Source organism: Cibotium barometz, chromosome 2, assembly GCF_041138505.1.
Source record: "Cibotium barometz isolate CiBa-2024 chromosome 2, ASM4113850v1, whole genome shotgun sequence".
Lineage (NCBI taxonomy): Eukaryota > Viridiplantae > Streptophyta > Polypodiopsida > Cyatheales > Cibotiaceae > Cibotium > Cibotium barometz.
Window position 1 is genome coordinate 43,436,443 of NC_141047.1, and position 15,701 is coordinate 43,452,143.

Sequence of the window (15,701 nt, forward strand, 5' to 3'; positions counted from 1 at the left end):
AAATAAATCAATGTGCCATTGTCTTACAAAAAATAAGGACGTTTTATAAGAAACAAGGACATGTTAATCATGGCAATCAACAATGTTTTGATTTGGATGATATCTTAATGATACTCATGATTAATGATGAGCTACAACATGTTAAATACTAGTTCTATCATGATCATGACATTAAGTTCTTATAATAATATATCTCGTAGCATTACCTACTAGGTAATGCTTGGTTATTGATGAGATACCATAAAGCCATAAGCATAGTAATCAACATAAAACCAAAATTTCCTAGTATAAAATGTGTGAATTTTTGTGTAGCATAATCATGCTACAAATAAATTAAATTTTTGTATAGCATAATCATGACCAATTACTTCTTTTTAGTGGTTAGGTAGATCCTCTAAGCCTTTCATAATATTCTACTAGTACATGGAAGTCCTTATTCTATTTTGGCTATTTAAGCACAAGGTGCTTATTCTTTTAAGAGTTTTAAACCACCAATTTAAATACGTTTGGCATTGGTCAATCATAAGCTTGATCTTACTTAATGAATTTATTAAGAAAAGTATAGACATTAGTATAGTACCCAAATTACCTTATGTAAAAACCTACTGCTTGACATTAATTAGAGGAGTAAACCTTTGATTGTTACTATCTTCGTTATATCAACTTCATTTTTTTTCATAGAATCTTAGAAATAAACTAGATATTAGTAATCTTCTTTAAAAAATTTTGCTAGGTGTTGAAAATAAAGATATTAGTATGGTACCCAAAGTACCTTACGTGTAAAAACCTACTTGACATTAATTAGAGGAGTAAAGCTTATGTTAAAACCTTATCTCGAAAAGCTCCTTGACATTAATTAGAGGAGTAAAGTGTTGATTATTTATATCTTATTTATATCAACTTTATTTTTTTCTTAGAATTACAAAATCTTGGTAATAAACTAGAGCTAATTATTACAAAAGAGTTTTTCTTTAGTTTTTGATGTAGACTAACTTACCCATATCTTTTAGAGCAAAGATTTAATTAGTCTATGTGTTTGGAAATCTTATCAATGAAAAATGAAAATATTTAGAAGTACTCTCACCAAGTCCATTCAAGGATATAGTCTTTAAATGTTTTAATTACCAATGTTTAAAAAGTGGTAGGGGCATTGCATGAGCAAAATAGTAATGGAAATAAGCATATGGTCCCCACCATTAAATTACGAAAGTGGTATTTCTTAATCCTCCTTTTTCCACCATTAGAATTCTCATTTTGCCATTAGAACTTGATTGAAGACACAAAACCCATCCACAAGGAATACACTTTATGACCAACTACTACAGCCTCAACAAAAGGATAACTTTAATGAAAGGAATGACAAGGGAAAATGACCTATCATCACTTTTTGAATGATCATAAGTTGTACTGTTAACTTTATAATTAGTAAATTAAAAAATGTATCCCTCTTGATCACTACCTTTGATCACCAACCAATTGGATTGGGTAGCCATATATATGCTTATAATGTCTTCATATAATAATTAAGGCATTATTATCGCTTAAAGCTCTAGTTTTTACTCATTTTGTTGTATAGGCTATCTACATACATTTATTTATAGTATATATGAGATTATTTTTTAATAAACCTATAAAATAAATACCAATTATGAAATTATTGGCTTTCACAGTATACATTAGCTATTTAGGACTAGTTGTTTAACTAAAGTTGGCCACCATAACCCTAGATGTATTTCTTTTGGGCATTATCTAAACATGTGAATTTGATGTGATTTATATAATACTAATACTACATTCTAACACACCTTCTTAAAAATATATTTTGACTCCCTTTTTGAATGATTATCCACATATAATTAGGTATGGTCTATTTCTGTGTTGACTAGGATTTATCATAGCAAGGAACCTATACATTTCATCATACCATTCCACGTGATTAATTATGAATAAATCTATTTATGGTAGTTAATCATAATTATCATCATGTAATGATCTTGTATGATGTGGTGATGATGGTCCTTATATATAAATGCTAAATAAGACACTGCTTTTTGCAAACTTTGATTATAAATTGATTGTCCACCCATTGATGTCCCTTCATCCACATGTGTGCTCCAAGTAAGGAGCTTTAATGGCGATATAGATAGACTCTAGATAGAGGATGTCTTGCTTACAAGAGTGATTGAACACAATGAACTTGATGATAAACTAAGGCTGCCAAACTATCATATATATAGTACCTAAAGTTGGCATGGATGTAAGTCGTTGGCCATGTCGATCACAACCCACGACTTGGTCTATGACCAACTGGTGATATCATCTAATTAGGACCATATTACACTATGATAATAATTTATAAGGACTCTCTGCAGCTCCCACGACCATCTGAGACCGTTTGACCCTCACACTAGCCTCGTAAAACCTAAGAACAATGTGTCATAGGTTTACTATCTAGTACTCAACTAATGTGGTCACATAGCTTCCAGCAAAGTCTCAAGTTTACATAAGTCGTCTCCTAACTATCTTGCCATATCTGGCCACCACCCAATGTTTAACTGGGAGCTATTAGGTGCTTGGGTGCTCACACCACAATGGATACTACATAGGTAGTTGGATATTGCATTCTGTGTTAGAGATTAGTTATTTATAGGATGAATGGTAAGGCACTGATGTATTTGGTATGCTTTCCATTGAGGGTAAGCTTGACAAGACCAACTACCCATTGTGGTCCTATATGAGGTGCTATATATTGGTGATTTTTGCAATAGGTTGCCAAAGGGCTTTGGAATGTTGTTATTGGCAATGAGGCATGCCCTACCTCGCCAGCACAATAGCATAGTACAAGTACTTTGGTTGGTGATACAAGTTGTGATGTAACTGTGGCATTCGCCTCCACACCTTCCATAGTGGAGCAAGCCAATTGGGATGGCAGGGATGTACACGCACATACATTGGCACTTTTGGTGAAAAGGAACATTATTCCTCATATTTGCTCATGTAAAACTACAAAGCATGCTTTGGATGTGTGTATTATGCTTTACTAGGTGCTGTGTAATGAGGCAAAAGTGGTCTACTTGTGCAAGCAAGTAGAGTCTGAGCATATGAATAAGCGAAATTTAATGGATGAGTTTTCTCACAAGGACTAAAGATCTTAGCGACTAGATAACATGTATTAATGAGGCCTATTTGGAGAGTTCTTTGGTGTCTACTATTCTCATAGCTCTTCCGGATTTATACCAAGGCTTTACATCTACACTTTGGCTCATGATGAAGGGTAACCCCAATTTCCTTACTCTTGTGAGTCAGTTATAATTATCTTATAAGAGAAATCTTGACAAAACTGAACTAGTATGCATGTTGGAGATCATACATTTTTTGCTAGTTAAAAAAGTAAAGGAAAAGCCTTTTCTCAGGGCGGCAAAGGAAGAATTAGTCCAGTCTTCTAGAAAGGATGCCGAGAAGGGGGGTGATAAGCTAAGCAGAAATGAAAATGCAACTACTATTGGAAGCTAGGCCATTACATCAATGAATGCAGAAAAAGGCTTGAGAAGGAGAAGAAGAAAGAGTTAGGCATGATCTTATGCATGGCTAATTCATCAACACCAAGTTCTCAAAAGAAGGAGTCAGTGAACTGTGCACATGATGATTAGGAATTTGTTGCACAACATTTATAATCCTTCTGCCCATGATGTATATTTTCCTCACTTGAGTAGATACTCCTCAAGGAGGAACAATCACATGTGCACATAACTCCTCGTATTCAGTAAAAGGAGCTGGTAAGGTTGTTCTCACTGTTTCAAACAATGGGACAATCACTCTCTTAGAAGTCTTGTTTATTGTTCTAAGCATCAAAAAGAACTTACTGTCAGTCTTTACCATTGCTAGGACATGCTAATGGTCAGATTTGTTGATGAAAGGTGTACAATTCATGACCGGAGTGATGGAGACATCACTATGGTATCGGTACTCTAAGTGATGGGCTTTACAAGTTGGACAGGTATGAGAGATTGGCATATAATGTTTACATTTAGCCACCCATGTTTTGAGTGATGTAGAGCTATGGCATGACCTATGACATGTTGGCTTTGGTCACTTGAATTTAGGCTATTTGTTGTGCCTTAAAAGACAATAAATGGTGTCAGAGTTGCCAAAGCTTAAGGCCCTTGCCAAACATGTATGTGACGGTTGCATTTTAGGCAAGATGCAAATGGGCACATCATTCTTGAAAGATGGATCAGTTAGGGTTATCCATAAATTTTAGCTTATACATAGTGATGTATGTGGTCCCATGAGGACACCATCGATTGGGGGTATCTCCACTTTGTGACTTTATTGATGACTACTCTAGACACACCTAAGTGTATTTATTAAAGGCAAAATTAGAGGATTTTACATGCTTTACACACTTTGTTTCTATGGTTAAAAAGGTCTCTGCATGTAAAGTTGGCAACCTTCATATAGATTGAGGGGTGGGGTATATGTCAACAAAGTTTCATGTATATATGGTTGAAATAGGCTTAAAGCTTCAATGGATAATACCTTATACACCTCTACAAAATGATGTGACTGAGAGGAATAATAGATCTCTTATAGAGATGTCATATTTCATGGTTAAAGGCTAGGATTTACCTCATGTATTCTGGTTAGTTAGAGGTAGTTATGTGTGTGCCACTTATATACTAATAGATGTCCCACAAAAGCATTGTAGACAATTATAACTCATTAGGCTTGGAATGGCAAGAAGCCCTTTGTGGCTCATTTGCATGTTTTTGGTTGTCTTGCTTATGCTCTTGTGCCTGAGCACAACAATGCAATAAGCTATATGATAAGGTAGTAAAATGTATTTTTGTGGGATACAACTCAGAAAGCAAAGGGTCTAGACTCCACCATCCGACCACAGAGTAGATTTTAGTAGAGATGTCTTTATTGAGAACTTAATTTAGCCCATGATTTTAGTGAGTAGAGATGTAGTCTTTATTGAGAACTCAGTTTAGCCCATGATTTTATGCAAAAAATAGAAAAATATATACTCACAGGACATCTTTAATACACTTCTACCTTTGCACAAGGTCAGGCAATCATATGTGGAGCAGATGAATGCTCAAAAAGGTACTGTAAATTAGTCCATACTGGCTCAAAATTACCCCAGATGTTGGCCCAAAATTACCTCGAATTTCAGTCCCATAGATTAGCCTATTAATGAGGAAATTGTGGATGATGCAATGAGATGAGGAAAGGGCGGCCATACATGTATCCAAGAGTATGCCAAAATGGCTAGTGTAGACATTGTAGGACAATAAATAAGATATTCCTTTACCTCGCAGGACACGTGTTTGTTCTCATCATGCATATTATTCTTTTGTGGATCATGATCTCATTACCAGTATGAAATGAAGAGGAACTTTTTTCCTTTAAGGAAGCATAGAAAAATGAGCATTTGATGTAGGTCATGCAAGATAAGTATGATTCAGTCCTCAAAAATGACACTTAGTATTTAGTAGATTTTCCTTATTTGGTAAAAAGACCATTGGTACGAGTGGGTTTATAACCTTAAACGTAAAGCTAATGGTACCATTGATAACAACAAGACTTGTAAGTCTTGTCTCATAGCATTGTGATCACTACAAGATGAGGCAAAGGGTTATGCTCAAGAGAAGGGCATAGATTATGATGAGACCTTTGCACCCACATCTTATATAACTACGATCAACCATATTATTAACTCAACGATGCATCATGGTTGGAATGTACATTAGTTGGGACATCAAGACTATCTTCTTAAATGGTGACTTGCATGAGGAGGGACAAGAATCAGTTAATAAAAGTTGTATATGGCCTTAAGCAAGCTTTGCCAGAGCATGGCATGAGAAGATAAATGCATACTTGGTTGCAAATGGTTTTTGCAATAGAGTTTCCTCTTGATATTGTTGAGAAGGGACAAGAATTAGCAATCAAATTGAGAGTTTCTTCTATGTAAAGAGAGAAGTAAAAATTATTTTTTGGTCATCATTTTATACATTGATGAGATGCTACTCATAGGCCCTAAGATTTTAGCCTTCAAGGCTAAATTATATGTTTCATTTGAGATGATAGATTTGGGCTCGGTGCATTATTATTTAGGCATATAGTTTATATAATGTGATGATGATACTGTGATTTTTCGGTCAAAGTACACTGCTTGATCTTGAATAATAATACCAGTAGAGATAGGTGCTAGGCTTAGTCTCCAGGATGCAAGTGAACCATTTGATGCATCACTTTATCAGCAGGCTATTGGATACCTCATCTATCTATGTAATGTAAGGCCCATACATTCAGATTGGGATCTCCCAATTGAGTAAGTTTATGCATAGCCATGGAAGCAAGCATTGGCAGGTTGTTGCTAAGGGAGTCTTCAAATACATATAAGGCACTTAGTCCATTGACTTATTCTATGCTAAGGGGTGTGATGTTTGGTTACATGCCTTTAGTGATTCTGATTGGGCTATATGATGTTACGATATGCGAGTGTTCATTAGTTGCTTTTGCTTTCACCTTGGTGATTCATGTATAGATAAGCAAGAAGCATGATGATAGTGGTCACTTTGAGCTGTGAAGCTAAATACAGGGTAGATTTTATAGCGACTGTGGAGTGTGTATATCTCACATGCCTTTTAGTGTTGGAGAGTAGTCCTTCCCATCTCCTTCTTCATCACTAATAGTAGCCAGAGTGTATATATCTCACATGCCTTTTGGTAAATCTTCTTAGTGTTGTCCTTCCCATCTCCTTCTTCATCACTGATAGTAGCCAGAGTGCATTAGCTGTTCCAAGGAACAACCCAGTGTTTTATTCTTGTATACAAAGAACATTGAGGTGCATTATCATTATGTTAGGAAGAGGCTCATTGTAGGAGAGATTAGCCTAGCTTATGTCTCTACACATATGTCTCTACACACGACAATGTGTAAGATATATTCAATGAAGGTTCTCTCACAAAAGAAGTTTGAAGCTTTTTGTAAATCTTTGAGCTTATTGTCATTAAGGGGTTTACAGGTGTAACATACCCATCTTCACTAATAAAGAAATGTCCATGTAATTATGAGTTTTTATGGTATAAAAATCAATGATTTTATTATTTGAGTCATTTCTACTTAGAATCTTCAAATTCTGAGCCCAAATTTAGAATCTGCGCGTGATTTTACCCTAGTATAGTATTTTACAACATCCAAAACGGACACCGGATCAAGCTTATACGTAAATTTCAGTCATTTTAGTTAAAAACGGCGACCTTTAAACCTTAATAAATGCACGACCGGGCGTCCGATTGACGACGGTCTGAACCCCTACGATCTTGAGAACCTCCTAGACAAAAAAAAAAATTTACCCCCAAGGTGGTCTGGCACGCAAATCGAGGCGGACGCCCCAAATTTGGGTACCCCGTCCTAAAATTTGGTCCGTATACACTTACTAGGATGCCTGTACCATGGCCACCCAAGAACCAAAGGACAGCCGCCCACTGTATGGTCCACACGTACCCCTACGTGGACACCCATGCTGCCCCAGACCAGATAAGGTACATGCGCACCACTCCTTTCCCGGACACCTGACACCGTTCCTTTCCCCCAGACCCATGCAGGCCACTGATCCATAGCCTTTGAAGGTACACCGTCCTTTCGTCCTTGCTTTGTGCAGCGCCCGTACCCATACCTCTCAGCTATATAAACCCCTCCACAGGCAGTACGCAGTTCTATGTAGCGTATGCCCTGTTGTACCGCCGTCTGTCCCAGCGCAACGTACTTGTTGTCGTACAGCTGTCCCTTGCAACCGCCTCTCTCACACCCCCTCATTTGCCTCTTTTCAGATAGGCCAATTTTCCTCCATTCCCCTCTTGCTAGGAGGCAGTGTCCTTAACTCTTCTCCACTCCCTCCCCCCCCACCCCCCCCCCCGCGTGTGAATAGACATACAGCAACCCTCTCAGCCCTCCTCCACGTTTTTACCCTTAAGGACATCTCACAATCCCCCCCATTTGCATAGACTTTAATAAGGGTTTTTTGCCTTAAGAAAGGGTTCGTGCGTCATTCTCTTTTGCTCATACGGTGAGCAAACGAACTCAGAATTCAGATCTGACTGAAGCATTTCGATCGTAGAAACGAGCTCTACAAGGCGACACATAAGATGGCCTCTTCTCGGAGACGTCAAAATATTGCCTCAAGAGGAGCGCGCAATAACGAGATTAGGGAAGATGCTCCCAATGCGGCACCAGCCCTCCGTTTTTAAGCTCCTCAAGGAAATGGTGGCCAGGTTAGCTTGGTTAAATTTTTTAAAGAAGAGATTTTCCTTAAATTAGTGTTAATGAATGGTATCTTTTTCTTTTAAAATGACGACATAAAAATTGTATGAAGTTACGAATTATGTGATGCTGTATTCGATAAATTACGTTGAAATTATTATCTTCACGAATTGTGAATGTTATATTTAATAAATTATGTTGAAGTTGTTATCTTTAGAATTCAAGATTTTTTTTGGCTTCACTAACTTCGTTCCGTGTTTGTGTAGCCGGGCGGCGTCGTTTTAGCAAAGCCCGGGAATGGCCCAAGGTATCCCTCATACCATTGGGAGAATAAGGATCGCCGATTGAGGCGAGAGATTATGAGGCTGCCTAGTTCTGAGGGCCCAGGCTAGTGCGGTAAATAAGCCCACCCTAGTGTGCAGACATCCCTTTGAGGGGCGGGAGGATCGAGCGATGGAGCTTGAGAGGGCGACAGGCCGGCTTGAGTCCTCACGCTAGCAGCCGACAATGAGGTGTATAGTCCCGTAGGGTTTTGCCCAGCATGTAGAGGTTGGAAGGCCGAATTCTAGATTATCGGCAATATAAGAATAAGAGAGCCAGTTTGGCTTGTATGGAATTGGTTCATGTATAAACTTTTTATATAAATATATCTTGTCTTTGATATGATTGCATTGTGTAAAAAGACTGTTTTAACGAACCTTGTGAAAAGGGCCTTAATTAAGGAACATGTTTATTTATGTCAAACAGTGTGGTAGGATTAATTAGAAAACAAATTGACGCATGAGTAGGGTGGAAAGTGGGAGGATGGAATGCCCCAACGGCACCATCCTATGGACGGGTGGACCCGATTAGTCAGGTAGCTTTCCAACAGATTAAGTGAAAGCCCTACATTAGATAAGTAGGTTCTTGGGCAACTCTATTCTAGAAGACTAGGCCAGTGGCTGTGCCTTGCATAAGATGAGGAAAAAAGCGTTGCCTCTAGAAATCAAGTCTAGTAGTTGCCCAATTTATGATCAATTTCCCTATGGGTGATTTGATGTTTAGAAGATTACGCTGCCCCTATGGGATAGAACTAGGTCTAACCTAGGAATCGTATCCTTGAATCTCTACATGGTCAAGGTGTCGATGAATAGGAAATTTTCTCCAAGTTAAGACTTAGTGGACTATCTTAAGTGTTGCCCCCATTGTAGAAGGGGGGGAACCTTACAATTGGTATCAGAGCCGATCTTAGCTCCTAGGAATTGTCATTTAAGGATTGTTTTACAATGAATGTTTTACCTAACATAATGCTAATTAGTAAAAACCTCCTACTAAAACAAATAAGTTGAATTGATGTTTGAATGGTTGTAGGAAGAGGAAGATGCCTACTCCAAGTTTCTAGTTTTCCAACGCATCTTCGAGACCGCTAGTCACTCCTCAAATTTTGAGTTCCGCGACACCATGGTGCAGATATTAGAGAAGATATGCCTCCCTCATTTCTCTTGTATTCAAAGAGGATGGGGTAGAGATTTCTGGAGTCGTGGGCCGAGATACTTCTTCATCCGAGCAGATCAAATTGGGAACCTCACCACCGACCTTAAGCGGATTCGTTGGATTGAAAAATTGAAGATGATCCGTTTATTTGGTTCGTCGGTACCCCCAGGGCCGACACTTCTGTGACTATAGATGGGGTTCGCATACCTCAAGATCGCTGGGTGTATGAGAAAGTGATGCAGGTCTTACCTGCTGATAGTACTTGCTGATAGAGTAGCTGTGTTGGGATCTACCCCAATCCAGAGTCTACCACCCTTACCATCAGTTTTGAGAGTCTTAGAAACTACAGTGGAACCCCCATATTTCACCTATGTGGACCGCTCTACCCTTATGTCATAGTCAAGCCTAGGAATTTCCCTTGATAGCAAATAAGACTAATTATATTAGTCTCAGGTCTTTGTAATAAAACTTGTCCTTGTAAATATTTGGAAATAAAATAATTTCAATGTTTTACTCTCCAAAAATAAGCGTTGTGCAAATATGAATCTTGCAATCTTAAAAATTGTTTTTACAATGGTGGCCAGGACGATCACCCTCCACTTCCCAATGCACTGTACACTGATACCCAGGAGAAGAAGCTCCTGCTCAAGCAAATGCAACCTCCCTCCTTTAAAGGAGAAGGTTCAAAGGTTAAGAAGGATGCTGAAGTCTGGATTGAGGCGATGGATGATTATTTCTTTGCCGCCGGTACTGGAGTAGCAAATCAGTCTATGCTTGCACGGTTTCGCCTCGTCGGAGATGCTAAGCTCTGGTGGAAACAGTGGTGCCGTGACAAGGAGATCATCGAGCATTCTTAAACGTGGGAAGACATCAAGCAGGCAGTGAAGGAAAGATATCTTCCCCCATACCATGAATCCATAAAGATGAATGAGTTTTTTAGTATTAGGCAGTGCAGCTTAACTCTTGAGGACTACTATTCCAAATTTATCACCCTTCGGAAGTATGCCCCAGCTATGACTACTTCCCAGGGCTCGTTTCTGCCAAGGGCTAAATGAACCTTTAGATTCCCGCCTTAAAGCGATGAGTCCAAGCACATTACAGGATGCTCTCATACGAGCAAAGCCCCTTGTGAAAGAAATGAAGTACAAACCGAAGAATCAAAAGCAATCTTAAAAATTGTTTTTACAATGGTGGCCAGGACGATCACCTGAGGCAAATCTTAAAGATCAACCCTACAAGAAACCTCAACAGAATTTTCCCTACTACAACAGAGGGCGACAAGGCAACTCATCTGTCCCCCGCTCGTATGCTGCTTCTTTCAGAGAAGGCCCTCTGTGTTTTGAGTGCAATGAGCCGGGACACTTTAGAGCCAATTGTCCCAAGATGGCAACATCATTTCCCCAAGGTAGCAGAGGAAATCAAGACCGTGGAACCCCTATCCACCAAGGTGCAAGAGGTAGTGGCCATGTGGCAGAGGCCGCGGAGGAGCAGTTGCTAGGACTGCCTATGTTATAAGTGAAGAACCAACCTTGGAAACGGTTGAAGAAGAGCGCGCCACCGTCCATGCGGCAGTAGAACACCAAGGTTGGAATAAACAATTTGGTGTAATCCAAACCCCCGCCACTCATCACGGTAAGCCATTTCAGCTTTTGATTGATTGTGGCAGTACCCATTCATTCCTTTCTCCTAGGTGTTTGCAAAAATTAAACTTGGGTCAAAAAACAGCTAGAAAAATGATCGTAGAGTTAACCTGTGGGAAAGAAGAAGTATCTCGCCACTCTATAGGGAACCTTGATTTTGAGCTGGGTAATGAGCAAACTCATGGCCACTTTAGAGTCTTGCCACTAGGAATTTATGATGGAATCCTTGGGATGGATTGGTTAATTGCAAACAAAGGTAGCATTCATTGTAACCAAGGGAGTATTACTTTTGAAAATGAGCATGGCCAAGTAATATCTGTTCAGGGGATCACAGGAAAACCTAAATCTAGGGTAGTCAAGGCAAAACATCTTCTCAAGGGAACACGTAAGGGTCAACAAGTTTTCTTAGTCAAACTCAACAAAGTCATTAAAACTAGTATGGAGACAGAACCCTCTTGGCTCCAAGAATTCTCTGACATCTTCCCTGACGAGCTTACAGGGTTACCGCCTCCTCGAGAAGTCGATCATGAAATTGAGGTGATCCCGAGCTTAACCCGTCTCAAAAACTCCCTATAAAATGTCCCTTCCTGAAGCCATTGAACTTAAGGAGCAACTTTCCCAACTCATTGAACAAGGATTTGTACGCCCTAGTAGCTCTTCTTGGGGAGCACCTGTTCTTTTCCAAAAAAAGAAGGACTGAACTCTCCGCCTCTGCATAGATTATCGAGGGCTAAATCAAGTCACTGTCAAGAATAAGTATCCTATCCCTCGCATCGACGAACTTCTTGACAGGCTTCATGGGGCCAAAGTCTTCTCAAAAATAGATTTGAGGTCTGGTTACTATCAGATCAAAGTCAAGGAAGCAGATATACCCAAAACAGCCTTCAATACCTATTATGGCTACTATGAGTTTACTGTAATGTCATTCGGGTTAACCAATGCTCTTGCAACCTTCAACCGCCTAATGCAAGATATATTCCGTCCTTACTTGGATGAATTTGTGCTTGTTTTCTTTGATGACATCTTAATCTACTCCAAATCAATGGAAGAGCATGAGGAGCATGTGCGTAGAGTTCTGCAATTGCTGCGCAGACACAAACTCTATGCCAAGAAAAGCAAATGTACCTTCTTTACTCATCAAATTGAGTATCTTGGATTCATCGTCTCCAAAGATGGCATCTCAGTAGACCCCGCCAAGGTCAAGGATATTCTAGAATGGCCACCCCCTAAATCAATTCGTGAAGTTCGTGGGTTTTTGGGAATCACGGGTTGGTATAGGATTTTTATCAAAGATTATGCCTTGGTAGTTGCACCTTTGATGGATCTTCTTAAGAAGGATTGCAAAATAGTGTGGCTGTCAATCCATCAAAATAGCTTTGATCAGCTGAAGGTCATTATTACTTCTACCCCAGTCTTAAAGCTTCCTGATTTCTCCAAAGAATTTGAAGTGGTTACCGATGCTAGTAGTCTAGCACTTGGTGCTGTCTTAGGCCAAGAAGGAAGACCAGTTGCTTATACTTCCCGCAAGCTGAAGCAATATGAAGCAAATTATGCCGCCCATGATTTGGAACTCTTACCTATGCTTTGATGATAAGATGCATTGTAGGCAAATTCTACCAGAGGAAGGTATTGAATCCACCTTCTTGGTTCCCGTCCACGGTATGCTCTGAGAATGTCTTCAATTACTTGATTGACTCTCTCAGTCTGGCCATCGGTCTCTGGATGATAAGCTGTGCTAAAGCAAAGTTGAGTTCCAAGGGCTTGAAATAAAGACTGTCAGAATTTTGAAGTGAAGTCAGAATCCCGATCACTTACTATCCTTTTTGGGATACCATGAAGTTTGAGGACTTCCTTGATGAATATTCGAGCAACATCAGAAGCTTTGAAGGTCTTCTTTGCTGGTATAAGGTGAGCTACTTTGGTAAGTAAGTCCACTACTACTAGAATGGAGTCATATCCTCCTTGAACAGTGGGGAGACTTGTGACAAAATCCATACTAATACACTCCCACTTCATTTGGGGAATATCTAAGGGTTGAAGTTTTCCAGGCATCTTGACCCTTTCAGCTTTGATCCTTTGGCATGAGAGGCATTGCTTCAAGTACCGAAGCACATCTTTTTTCAAGCCTGCCCAATGAAAGCTCCTTCTTATGGCATTTACTGTTTTTGCATAGCCTGGGTGTCCTACAGCAGAGCAGGACTATCATGAGCTTCATGGAGGATTAGTTTCTTTAAAGCAGGATCCTTAGGGATACATAGCCTGTGTGATTGAAGTAGAGGCTTCCTTCATGAGTGGAGTATCCCTTGATTAGATTCTTCTCTTTCTCTGAATGTCCCCCTTCTTCTACTAACTTTATCATCGTTTGATAATCTAGATCATGAGATGAGACTTCTTCCACCTTGACCAGTATGGGATTATTTGGCATTGAAATTGCACTCAAGAAAGATTTGCAACTAAGTGCATCTGCTACCACATTATCTTTCCTAGGGTGAAATTTGATGTCGAAGTCATATTCTTATAAAATTTCAATCCATCTCCTTTGCCGCATGTTGAGGTTAGGCTGGGTGAAGATCCACTTTAGACTTTTGTTACAAGCTGGAATTTGCCCCCAAGAGATAATGCCTCCATAATTTGAGGCAATGAACAGGTATGTTTCGAACAAATTCATTTATGCAATCATGAATATAACAATGCACCACGTTTCCAACAATAACATCAAAATATTTTTAACATACAGCTATTTGAATTATTTAAGAAAAATGCAATAACCACTCGACAAGCCGAACCAAAGCTAGACCCATCATGCTACCTAAAAACAAACCAAATGTGATCGACAAACTTGACTGGAGATCAACCAATAATATATATCAACGGATTTCCAAACTACACCGAGCTATGCTCATGCATGAACAGATGACAAGCAAAAAAACTTAAAGGCAACTTTAAGTGAGCTGTTATGTATATAAACACAAACTTCTCCCTCCCCTTACCTAATAACTATCTAACTGACCAAAAGTATTGTAATATTATCAACGTTCTGCAGGACTATAGAAGGAGATAATTATAGAGATCGGCATTGAAATAGACGAGACAAGTAAACGACTACTAGAAGTAGAAGTCTAAAAACTTCTGGATGATAAAACCAAAAAGATAACTACGTACAAAATGGAAATGCTCCATTATGGATACAACGTCGACATCAACTAACTCTTGGATATTGACAAAAAATTCGCAAGTCAAGATGGTGAAAGAATACGACCATATGATCGACAATATCCGACTATCGATAAATGATAAGAAATAACTTGACACTTCGACAAAAACTCTTCAACCAAAACACAGATCCATATAAGAAGATTAAGCATACATCATGTTACTAAATGAGCAATGTCATAAAATGCCATACAAAAAAATAATATTTAATGTACTAATTAAACAAACAATTCCAATGTAGATAATCCAGATCGGACAAACAGAGACACGAAACGAGCAACCAACAAAAGACGACGATAAACAACGAGAATGAATACATAATCTACTCCATCACGTGCTTTAGAGACGAGAGAAAACACAATGAAGTTACAAAAGACTATCAAAAAAGAAAAGTAGTGCATACTAACAAACCACCGACGAGTAGAATGAAGAAAAATGAAGCCTACAAACCCTTCCACGAGAATTTCACATTCTCCATTTTGCATTCAACTACAAGCATAATTATAGCTACATCGTTAGAGCAATAGCAAATAGCATCAAAAGAAACAACAACTAACAAAACGTATAACGACTTGAAAGAACATCCGACGCTTCGCACTAAATACTATGATTTGAAGCATCATAGAAAAACATAGAATTGAATTTTTTATATGTACTCAGCTCTTTCTTGAAAACTGTATGTGTAAGTTTATCTTTGAAACATGATTAATCAACAACAAATGAAAAGTCCATTTATATGTTATGCTTTACATGATATCTTGACATCTCCAAAAATAAGAAAAGATGTATTGATTTTAAACAACACTTTATCTTTGAATGTTTTGTGTTAATATGAATTCAACTTCATGTTTGTTCGAACACACTTGTGCACTTGTACTAGCGGATAAGGCTACCCAAACATTCTACTATTTATATCTAAATGTTTTAACTACTACATGGACACATCATAATGTTACCACACTTAAATGTGTTTTTTTAAAGTGAAGATTGTTTTATCTTTATTACATTAACACAAGCACTTCATATAACTAGCTAGAGTCTCAAGGGTTTAGGGTTTGTAGCATGAGAGATCAAGGAGAACTTATAAGCCTACAAAACAAACAA